General features: G+C 37.1%; 1 pseudogene; it reads left to right on the top strand.

Annotated features, from left to right (window-relative positions):
- LOC139874967 (2-alkenal reductase (NADP(+)-dependent)-like) overlaps nt 1–11600 on the top strand; it is an 81290-nt pseudogene extending 69690 nt beyond the window's left edge.
- The last annotated feature ends 904 nt before the right edge of the window (nt 11601–12504 follow it).

Genomic DNA, 12504 nt, shown 5'->3' with positions numbered 1-12504 from the left:
AACTGAGTAGAACTTGAAGTGATCACGTTACATTAACCATATGGAGCGATATTGGAATGAACGTGCGATTTAGTACAATATAATGACGCCAGGCCAGCGTGATTATATTGAAGTAAATCATACAGAAGTCCCAACGTTACTACATGAGGAATATGAAGTGATTCAAAGGAAATTTTGGTAGGAACCGCTTGAGTATACGCATTATGGTCCGTTAGAGGTAGGGAAAGAATAACCACGTAGCCTAGATACTGTAACCCAAAAATTTGTTATAGATATAGACACCCTGAATACTTAAGGAAAAAGTTCTTAAACAGGAAAAACTTTGGACTTACTTGCGGTAGAGCAATCATTACCTCAGTTATGGAGACTCGCATGGATCCTAATTTTAGTTAGGGTACATTTCTTCACAACGTTTATTGTCTCGAAGTTGTTTAATATTAGAGTGATAGAAACCTTACATCTAAGAACCTTAGTGTTATGACTAGTAAGCCATTAACAACCATGAGGGTTAAGTATTCTCTAAGACAAGTTAATGGTAATCTGACAGAGATAGAGGAATAATTTAAGGTAGTACCTTAAAATTAACAGGTGGGTCATTGGAAATGACCCCATGTCAACAAAACTTGGAAAGTTTTAAAGTAGTAGTTGGAAGTTTTAAAGGATTAGTCATCTACGCACAATCAGATGTTATTTGAGAAGGTTGATAGAATTTTTTGCGGTAGTATAATAAGATTTAGTTGGAATGGACTTTAAGATTAACCTAATACTCATCAAGTCAGGAAGCTTGATATAAAAGTTGGAATGGACTTTAGGATTAACCTAATGCTCATCGAGTTGGGAAGCTTTGATGAAATAGTTGAAACGGACTGGCTTTCAAGGATGAAAGCGAAAGATATTGATAGTGACAAGATTATTCGCGTACCTCGAGAGGATAGTGAGCCAAAAGCCATCTGTGTTACTTCAACAACCCGAGATCCCACAATGGAAATGGGAAGGGATGACAATGGATTTCATCCCGAAGCTGCCGAAAACAATAGGCAGTTATGACACTACCTGGGTTATTGGTGATCGTCTCACCAAATCTGCTCACTTTCTAACTACGAAAGAAACCGATACTATGGACAACGATACATAAAGGAAATTGTATTCCGTCACTTCGGTAATTCAAATTCTATCTTAAGGACTACCCAAGAATCTTATTCGATGCTCATTCTTACGCGACTCTGAATCCTAACTTATCCCGAAAGAATTCTTATTCGATGGTAATCACACCAACATCCTTCTTACCTCGATATTAGTCATATCAGTTCGTGATTTCCAAAATCAATGGGTAGTTAATTCCCATCCTCATACTCTCCCTTTCGTATCTCACTTATAAGCAACAACTTTACACTTAAACATTTTTGGTCGAAGGACTTATGCACTACTAATAGTCATCAACCACATTTAGATCCAACAGTTTTCATTACCTCGTAACATTTTTGCTCAAATGTCACCCGAAATTTTCAAAAAAATCTTTTACTCGATCTTTTTCCAACTTGTAACCTCCGAAATATGAAAATTTAGCTTGCTAAAAATTTTTACTTACACTATTTTACTGTGTGATCCTCTCAAAGTTTTATGAAAGTAAATTTATTTTATTTGCCGTTCGTGCGAATTTTTGAAATCATATACGTTATATACAATAAAGTAAATAATTACTTATTTTGACAGATACATATGAAATTTTACTTTTACAAATCAAATCTTTTGTTCAAAAGATATTTTGCCTTGAATGGTACAAGTTGTACATAACCCTAGATTACAAAGAACTTCGTTTCTTTTCTTACATTGTCACCTAAAACGATTTCTATAAAAACTTTCGTTGCTTATTATACAAAATTTTTCGTTGCTTATTCGTATCCAAGTCATCATGAAGACTTTACAACCGTCGAAATTGAGTGATTTATGTGTGTGTAAGTGATAAAGGCACTTACTATCACGCCATGCAGAGCCTTAGGGCATCCACTAACACTTAAACCATTCAAAGCTATTGCGTTACCCCAAGGATCTTATTTGCCACGCCTGTTGGAACGATGCTCTTTCTTACATAACTCGAAGTCCTGACTTATTTCAAGAGATTCCCATCTAGAGATATTAACACCGTCAGTATTCCGACTTTAATATTAGTCATAACCTATTTGGCTTTCTGCAAAGTCAAGAAACGATTAACTTCTCATCCTCACGCTTTACCCTTCGTACCTCACTTTTTAACGGCTTCACACGTGAACATTTTTACCCAAAGACTTATGTTATCAAAACTACATTTAATTCATTAGTTTTCGTTACCTAGTAACATGTCAACCGATGATTCAAAGATTTTCCACTCAATCTTTTTCAACTCGTAACCTTTGAAATGCGAAAAACTATGTTTATCAAAAATTTTCACACGTTGATTTTTACACGTTGTTTATTTGTGCGGTCCTCACGAGATTTATGGACAAATGAAAGTACTAAAAACTTTTCTGTCACTTATGCGATTTATAAAAGCATATATGTATAAATTTACCCTTACTTATTTTGGTTAATACATTCCAAGTTATACCTCCAAATTATTTAAAAATCGCTCCTTTATTAAGTTGAAGTCAAATGGTTTTGAGCAAATGATACACGTTGTACATACTTCTAAATTTACCAAGAACTTCATTCCATTTATGTTGTCGCATCAAACTTTTAAAGGCTTTTCAAAACTTCCTCGGTTGATTTTATTAAAGGTTTTCGTATTAAACTACACCATGTATGGATCACACTTCTTTTCGCCCCCCGTTAGGGATAAAAGCTTACTATTAAGATCTTTATTAAAAACTCTTGAGCCACTTTGGATGGAAGATTTATAAATTTATTAGTAAGTCTTTGTGCTCGTAAAATGTTCCTCTTAAGGTTAGACTTGGCAAAAACGCGGGCCGATAAATCAGTTCTCTGGGACCCACCCAGTGGTCACCCTATCGTAGGAAAGGCATTAGGCGAGTTTCTACTCTCAATGTTTCACGACTAATCGTAACACCCTCGTAAACATCATCTCTATCAATCAGTATGTTGAGGTACAAGAATCATTTTTTTGAGATTCTTTTCACTAAGAGAAAACCATTCTTTATGACCAAGAGTTCCCGTATCTTCTCATCTGCGCATCCCCTTAAGTATAAGGATAAATTCAGGACAACCCGCTCGAAGAGTTCACTCTCGTTCCAAGATTACACCCTTCGTGCGATTTCTTTCGAAAATATAGTATAAAATACTTTAAGAATCTATGAATCTTGTTATCCTCTTGGAAGGGACTGCTTAAAATGTCTGTAACACGGATATGGTTACTCTACACATTCCTTCCTTCGTTGGTTGCAACTATATGTTGTTCTAGTTAATGTTAACCCTAACTTCAACATGTAACTGAAAGGATAAAGTTACGTTATGGAACTGTGTTTTCATTTCATCTAAGGATAAGTTCACCTGCAGTATGGTAAACTGGGTGATATCCTTCATTGTTCATTCAGACCGCCCTGGAGACACTATAAATAATTATGGCTTGCATTGTATATAAGTCCGATTAGTAACTTCCAGCTAACATTTCAATTCATTTAGTCAAATGAAACGTTCTTAAATATCGGGTTCATTATGCCTATGGTCTCCTTCCGAAATCAAGGGGTCAGTAAAATCCGTAGCTAACACTATCCAGACATCAAATCACATGGTTGTGATCACCATGTTTTCCATTCTACCTGTCAGCCTTGTATTGCGACATAAGCGCTCAATGTTTTAGATGAGTTTAGTAACATTCATGATGCATTTTACGCATCCAGCTTACTGAAGATGCCTGTAAGGCTAAAAACATCATCTTTCCCTCTGTGGATACATATATTCGAATGACATACTCATGTTAACCAGAGACGAAATCAATTTATTGATCTCTTAGGACAAGAGACTTAATTAATGGCATATACCTATCCTTACTTTTATACGCCCAAGTACCCTTCGAGGCAAATAACTCACTTCTGAGCCCACGAGTCTCACAGAACTTTGATACGCTACTTCTTATTTAAATACTGTACCATTTTTGGTCACTCCTCAAATTTCGGGACGAAATTTCCATTAACAGGTGGGTAATGTAACGACCCGGCTTTTCGACTTGCTTTTGTGCCTTGTATTTTTGCGAAACTGCGTATTTGTGCGTACTGCGTTACTTTATTACTCTGGAACCTTGGCACACATGTTTTATATTCATATATACTTTAAAACGTGCCTTGGTATGATTAGAATGCTTAACTTGTCCATTGGATGTTTTATAACCGTTAGCGTTACTTGCCGTTACGATTAAAACGCGGACTGCGCGTACGTTTGACTTTTGTCGGAACCGGAACTTTTGGACAGCGAAATATTAATTATTATTTTATAATAATAATTACTTGGGCCTTTGGATACTTAATTTTATTTATTTAATTGCTAAAGCCCAATAGTTAGCCTTTTTGGACTTTTTACCTTGTTGGGCTCAAGCCCACCCTACTCTAGCTAGTGACCCAATTAATTAGCCCAAATATATTTACTAGTGGCTCATAATAATAAATAAATAAATAAATAATTAGTGAGTCATGCTAGCATTATGGATAAGGATAATTAACTTTGTTACATAAGATTCTAGCAAAAGTACACACTTTAGACACCATTAGCCAAAAAGTAAACTTTTTGTCCTTCCCCTCCCCCTCCATAAACCATCCACCACCACCACCCTAGATCTTGCCATGTCATCAATCCATGTGATCACTCTTTGCTTATAAATACTAGCCTTTAGCCTCTCATTTCCACACTTGATCATTTTGGTTTTTTTCACACACTTGTTCTTTCTCTCTTTCTTTCCTTTCTAGCATTACTTGTAAGTCTTCTTTTTCTTTTAAAATTCATGATCATCATCATCATTTTATGGAGATCAAAGTTTCTTTTAGCTTTGATCTTACTTATATCTTGTTGATTCAAGCATGAATCTTTCAAGAACATGGAAGATTCAAGCTTTTAGCTTGAATCTTCATAACTTTTGTAGATCTACTTCTTTTATACTTTAAGCTTTCTATTTTATGATAAAGATTCAAACTTTTGTTTGTAATCTTCATGCATCTTCAAGATCCAATCTTTATGCTTCAAGATCTTCAAGAACAATCAAGATGCAAGCTTTCTAGCTTGAATCTTCATATCTTTTTGTTAGATCTAAGTTCTTTTTGCTTTGATCATGTTGTTTTGTGAAAAAGATTCAAACTTATGTTTGTTATCTTCATATATCTTAAAGATCCAAGCCTTATGCTTCAAGATCTTCAAGAACACTTAAAGGTTCAAGCTTTCTAGCTTTGTAACCTTGTAACTTGTATGAAATGGATCCAAGCTCTCTAGCTTAGGGTTCCATCACCTCTTTTCACTTAGATTGTGTTCATACTTGTTAAATTGATGTAAAGTTTGTAACTTTAGTTGTTATTGTGACTTGTATTAGTGTTAAGACTAAGGATATGATGTAACCTTGGTTCATCATCCATCTAAGACTCATGAATGAGTTGTATTCTTGCTTGGTCTTAACATATTATGTATTGATGGTGAATCTTGGTCAAAAGTGATGCTAAACCATCAACGAGTTGTACACTTGAAGCTACAAGCATCAAGGATGAGAACCGTGATGAGCATCGAGCACCAAGAACCCCACCGTAGCACTTGTCCACTGATTTTCGTATCTGATCAGACTACCTGGGCTACTGTAAAGTTGATTTTCAGTTATTTTGGTTCGAGTAGATGATTTTCCGTTTAGGCCTCGTCTTAATCCGAGTTACGGTTTAGGATTTATGGCCCTCCGAGAGTCACTACACCCTATTAATGTTGTGCTGAAATTTCTGACCTACTCGCACTTAAACCGTCGCCACGGTCAAAAGAAGACGAGTTAGGTCCTGAAAATTGGTCAGCTGTTAGGGGACTCATATACGGAGCCATAGCCACTGACCATGCATCTTTTCGATTTACGTAGAGGTCGTAGCAGCTGACCGAAGTCAGCCTATTGTTTCGATCTCTATTCTTGTCAAACTCACTTAGCTTTTATGATGATGAATGATGATGATGATGACACTTAAACTTATTTTATGCACTATTAGAACTTATTAAGACAACCTACTGACCTAGTAACCTTTGATTTAGGTTGACGACCATTCGGACCAACTTACTACTTGCGTACTTTCATTACCGACTTTACCGCTTTTATCACTGTGAGTTATAGCATCCCTTTTTACTTTAACTATTTTGGGACTGAGAATACATGCGCTTTTTTACATTTTACATGTTAGGCACGAGTACTTAAACTTTATATGTGTGTGGGTTATATAACGGCATAAACATTCCCTTTAGCACGGTAACGTTTAGTCATTGGTTTTTGAACCGGTGAACGCGAATCTTAGATATGGATCCATAGGGTTTGACATCCCCACTCGGGCTAGTCGCGCTAGCATTTAACGGGTGTTTAATACTTCGTAAGTCATACGCACTTGCCAAGTGCACTTTCAGGGGGTTATAAACGTTAAGTCTAGTTACCGGGTGCCCACGGTTATACATATACTTATTCATACTGATTTGAACATACTGTTTTGATACGCGGTTTGCAGCACTGAAATCTCGTGGCCTACGTTACATTACTGATACAAACAAACTATAGCTCACCAACATTCGTGTTGACTTTTTAAGCATGTATTTCTCAGGTGCTTAGACGATGTTGCTTCCGCTGTTAAACTTGCTGTTCTAGTCTTGCTGTTAAACTTGCTGTTCTAGTCTTGGTGTTAGACTTGCTGTTACAGACCTGCTGTGTTAGACTTCCGCTGCATTACTTAGAGATGTCTCAAGCATGGAACTTTACTTTGCATTCGCAACTTATGTTATTTTCAAAATGATAGCTTTGTAATGACCTTAGTATCATGTACTCATGTTAATGTTTCCTATTTATCTTTTTTAAAACGTTATCTTCTATGAATGCAAATCGATTTTCAAATAGCATATAGTGTTTGACCTTGTAATGATCCTGTTGTTGGTGATCCGTACACGATGGTTTTGTACGGGGCGTCACATACATGCTTAAAAAGTCAACACGAATGTTGGTGAGCTATAGTTTGTTTGTATTCAGTAATGTAATGTAGGCCACGAGATTTCAGTGCTTCAAACAAGCGTTTCAAATCAGTAATTCAAATCAGTATGATAAAGTATATGTATAACCGTGGGCACCCGGTAACTAGACTTAACGTTTATAACCCCCTGAAAGTACACTTGGCGAGTGCGTATGTTCACGAAGTATTAAACACCCGTTAAATGCTAGCGCGACTAGTCCAAGTGGGGATGTCAAACCCTGTGGATCCATATCTAAGATTCACGTTCACCGGTTCAAAAACCAATGACTAAACGTTACCGTGCTAAGGGGAATGTTTATGCCGTTGTATAACCCACACACATATAAAGTTTAAGTACTCGTGCGTAACATGTAAAAAGCGCATGTATTCTCAGTCCCAAAAATAGTAAAAGTGGTAAAAAGGGATGCTATAACTCACAGTGATAAAAGCGGTAAAGTCGGTAATGAAAGTACGCAAGTAGTAAGTCGGTCCGAAAGGTCGTCAGCCCATATAAAGGGTTACTAGGTCAGTAGGTTGTCTTTATAAATTCTAATAGTGCATAAAATAAGTTTAAGTGTCATCATCATCATCGTTCATCATCATAAAAGCTAATTAAGTTCGACAAGAATAGCGATCGAAACAATAGGCTGACTTCGGTCAGCTGCTACGACCTCTACGTAAATCGAAAAGACTCATAGTCAGTGGCTATGGCTCCGTATATGAGTCCCCCAACAGCTGACCAATTTTCAGAACCTAACTCGTCTTCGTTTGACCGTGGCGATGGTTTAAGTGCGAGTAGGTCAGAAATTTCAGCACAACGTTAATAGGGTGTAGTGACTCTCGGAGGGCCATAAATCCTAAACCGTAACTCGGATTAAGACGAGGCCTAAACGGAAAATCATCTACTCGAACCGAACTAACTGAAAATCAACTTTCCAGTAGCCCAGGTGGTCTGATCAGATACAAAAATCAGTGGACAAGTGCTCCGGTGGGGTTCTTGGTGCTTGATGCTCATCACGGTTCTCATCTTTGATGCTTGTAGCTTCAAGTGTACAACTCGTTGATGGTTTAGCATCACTTTTGACCAAGATTCACCATCATCACACAATATGTTAAGACCAAGTAAGAACACAACTCATTCATGAGTCTTAGATGGATGATGAACCAAGGTTACATCATATCCTTAGTCTTAACACAATTTCAATTCACAATAACAACTAAAGCTACAAATTTTACATCAATTCAACAAGTATAAGCACAATCCAAGTCAAAAGAGGTGATGGAACCCTAAGCTAGAGAGCTTGGATCCATTTCACACAAGTTACAAGGTTGCAAAGCTAGAAAACTTGAACCTTTAAGTGTTCTTGAAGATCTTGAAGCATAAAGCTTGAATCTTGAAGATACATGAAGATTACAAACAAAAGTTTGGATCTTTTTCACAAAACAACATGATCAAAGCAAAAAGAACTTAGATCTAACAAAAAGATATGAAGATTCAAGCTAGAAAGCTTGCATCTTAGTTGTTCTTGAAGATCTTGAAGCATAAAGCTTGGATCTTGAAGATGCATGAAGATTACAAACAAAAGTTTGAATCTTTATCACAAAATAACAAGATTAAAGTAAAAGAAAGATGAATCTACAAAGTTGGTGAAGATTCAAAGCTAGAAAGCTTGAATATTCAATGTTCTTGAAGGATTCATGCTTGAATCAACAAGAGATAATCAAGATCAAAGCTAAAAGGAACTTTGATCTCCATAAAATGATGATGATGTTCACGGAATTGAAAAGAAAAAGGAAGAAGAAAAGAAAACTTACAAGTATTACTAGAAAGGAAAGAAAGAAAGAACAAGTGTGTGAAAATCAAATGAACAAGTCAGAGGTAAATGGCTAGTATTTATAAGCAAAATTTGACAAGGATTGGTGACATGGAAGGCCCTTAGGCCGTGGGTTTTGAGGGAGGGGGAGGGGAGACACCATTTTGCTTTTTGGTTAGTGGATGTCTAAAGCATGTACTAATGCTAGAATCCCATGTGACAAAGTTGATAATCATTATCCATTATGCTAGAATGACTCATTAATTAATTAATTAATTATTTATTTATTATTATGGGTCGCTAGTAATAATATTTGGGCTAATTAATTGGGTCACTAGCTAGAGTAGGGTGGGCTTGAGCCCAACAAGGTAGAAAGTCCAACAAGACTAACTATTGGGCTCTAGCAATTAAATAAATAAAATTAAGCATCCAAAGGCCCAAGTAATTATAATTATTATTATAAAATAATAATTAATATTTCGCTGTCCAAATATTCCGGTTACGACAAAAGTCAAACGTGCGCGCAGTTCGCGATTTATTCGAAACGTTAAATAACACTAACTGTTATAAAAGCATCCGGTGAACAAGTTAAGTATCACTCGGGGTCCCTGGAAGCAATCTCTTTATCCGACGAATAGATAGAGAGAAAAGACTTTCTCTACTCTTTGGAATGATTCACTCGGGGTGGAGAAATGATTTCTCTTTATTCTAGGATAGAGGAAGGATTGTCTACGATCAACCTCCCCCATACCCCACATTGGTGGGATTGGGTTTTGTTGTTGTTTGTTTGTTTGTAGTTGGTCAGCTTGTTGGGGCAGTTTGCAAAGTTGTCCGGTTGCTATGTTGTTGGTAGTGCCAGTACAGCTGAAAAGGTTAGTGTGTTTTATATTCTCCTAATTGGTTTTATCTATGTTGATTTTTGCTTCCTATATATACCTATTACCTTTAATCTTCTCATCCTAATCCTAATGTCATAAATATGATGATTATGTGTTTTTATATTTTCCTAATTGGTTTAGCATTTCATCACCATAGGTTGATCTGCTGAAGAATAAGTTAGGATTTGATGACGCGTTTAACTACAAAGAGGAGAAATATCTTGATACAGCTCTAAAAAACTTAGCATTAAACATATCTTCAACCCAAGATGATAGTGCAATTTCAACTCATTTGTTGTAAACGGGAGTGCGCAGTTGGGTTTCGTTAACGAATTAAATGGGAAAAATCATACATCATATCATACATTATTATTCAAACTCACTCCTAAAAGGTTTCATATAATATTCGAGGTCAGTATAATGTAACACAATGACTCATTTTTACTTGTTCAGGAGAACTTTTATCTTTTTTCATATGAGCAATGGTGGTGAATTTTGGATGAACACTCAATTGGGCCGTGATTTTTTTTTTTTTTCAAAGCTAATTATATTTGAAGGTTACTTTTATTTTTTTGAACAGCGATTGGGATCACCCGAGGGGAACTAAACCACCCGTTGCGATCATCTCCCGTTTCGACTATGCCGATGCAGCGATAATAACCCCGCCCCCCTCGCTGCCCGGGAGGAAACCTTGAAACCGATCCAAGGGCACGGTCAAGTAAAACCCACCCTCCTCTTTACCCCCCAAACGATATGAGAAAGGTGCCATGGATGGATACTTCATGGCAGGGATCAAATTGTGTATTTAATATGTAGCCAACGGGGGTCGAACTCCTGACCTCCCCTAAAGGAGGCAGACCACCAACCGATGGACCACTTCACAACTTCTTTGAAGGTTACTTTAGTCGTTGTTTATCTCCAAAAAAATATAAATCTTAAAAACATATGAGATACTATAGTTAATTTAGTGGTTCCTTAAAACTTTGAAGTATATTTTTTTGCTAGAACGGCAATATCGACATCGAATCCTCTCATTTGCCACTCACGCACCCGTTAGGAAGAAACTCCTCGCATCCATCGCGCAAAGCGTACCCGGAATGATTTAGGTTAACTGCTTAGCCCGTACAAAGTGAAGGATACTAGAGGCACAACCTTTGGAGAAAACTCCCCCCAGAATTTGAACCCGCACCTATTTTTTCGAGGATACAGGCCCACAAACAACTGAGGCTTTTTACCACTCAACCAATTTTATTTTGTAAAGGAAAAAAACCCAAACTAGTACTGTCACGTGACTCACTAACTAAGGGTAGGTTCTCCCCTACGAGCAAAGTCGACTGCTCTCAGATTAGCTTTTGAGGTGGTTTTTCATGGAAAGTGATAAGTACTTTCCGAATGTAATTGATATTTACTTTGACAATGTTGGTGGTAAGACGTTGGATGCAGTACTTTTGAATATGAGATTAAATGGACGTATTGCAGAATGTGGGATGGTCTTAGTACAATATAACAAACAAGGCGATGGGGTGTGCAACCTATTCAACATAATAACAAAAAGTGTGAGGATGCAAGAATTTCATGTGACACAGTACTATCACTTGTATCCGGAGTATTTAGAAATGATTATACCCCTTATATAAGAAAGCACAATCAGTTACGTAGAAGATATTGCAGAGGGGCTCGCGAGTGCACCACGGGCTTTCGTTGGACTGTTTTTCGGTAGAAATGTAGGGAAGCAAGTGGTAGAAGTTGCCTGTGAATGAACCAACTGTTGGAAAAATTGGTCAAAAACAAATGTGTTTTAGCCAACTTTGGACACTAATTAATATATGATAAATTAATATGTATTAATAAACATTTAGTGAGTTTTGTAGTCCTTGACGAGGGCTTTACAATGAACTAAAGTGTGTCCAAAACAGATTAAAGGTGAATGATATATCGAAACTCAAAGTAGCTTGTTTGATGCGAGATCTAGAAGGTTTGGCATTTGTCCCACATAGGAAGTGGGAGCAAACCTAAGGCTTTGGTTTTCACTATAAATAAAGGCCTATAGGTTTGTAGAAAAACACACACAAAATCATATAAGCATTCTTATACGATTAGAGTTTCCTCTCAGCCGCAACAAGGTCTCCCCGTTCCGATTACCTTTCAGGCAAGTGGTCAAGTCCGGCAGTACGCTGCTTCGGACCGGTGTACCCTGGGAACAGACGTCGAATCTGTTTAAGGGAATTGTGTCAAACACAAGCCCGATTTAACCTAATATCGGTTAGATCGTTTCAACTTCCTCTTAGTTTAATTATTTATTAGCAATCTGATTATTATTTTGTGATAACATGTTTAGTTAAGACGCCCGGACCGGATGGTTTTAATATGCGATTTTTCAAGAAATTTTGGGCTATAATTCGCGATGATCTTGTAGAAGCAATAAATTGGTTTTGGTCTTCGGGTGAAATATCCGATGGATGCAACTCTTCATTTATCACTCTCATACCCAAGAAGGAGGACACGGTGAGTTTGAATGAGTATCCACCCATTAGCTTGATTGGAAGCTACTATAAGATTATTGCGAAGTTGCTTTCACTACGGATCCTTAAGGTACTCCCGAACCTTGTTGGATTTGAACAAAGTGCTTTCCTTCGTGGGAGGAATATAATGGATTGAGCCCTC

The sequence above is a fragment of the Rutidosis leptorrhynchoides genome, chromosome 11 (assembly GCF_046630445.1).
Source record: "Rutidosis leptorrhynchoides isolate AG116_Rl617_1_P2 chromosome 11, CSIRO_AGI_Rlap_v1, whole genome shotgun sequence".
Taxonomy (NCBI): domain Eukaryota; kingdom Viridiplantae; phylum Streptophyta; class Magnoliopsida; order Asterales; family Asteraceae; genus Rutidosis; species Rutidosis leptorrhynchoides.
Note: the sequence above shows the minus strand (reverse complement) of the source record. Positions and strands in the feature narration are given on the sequence as shown.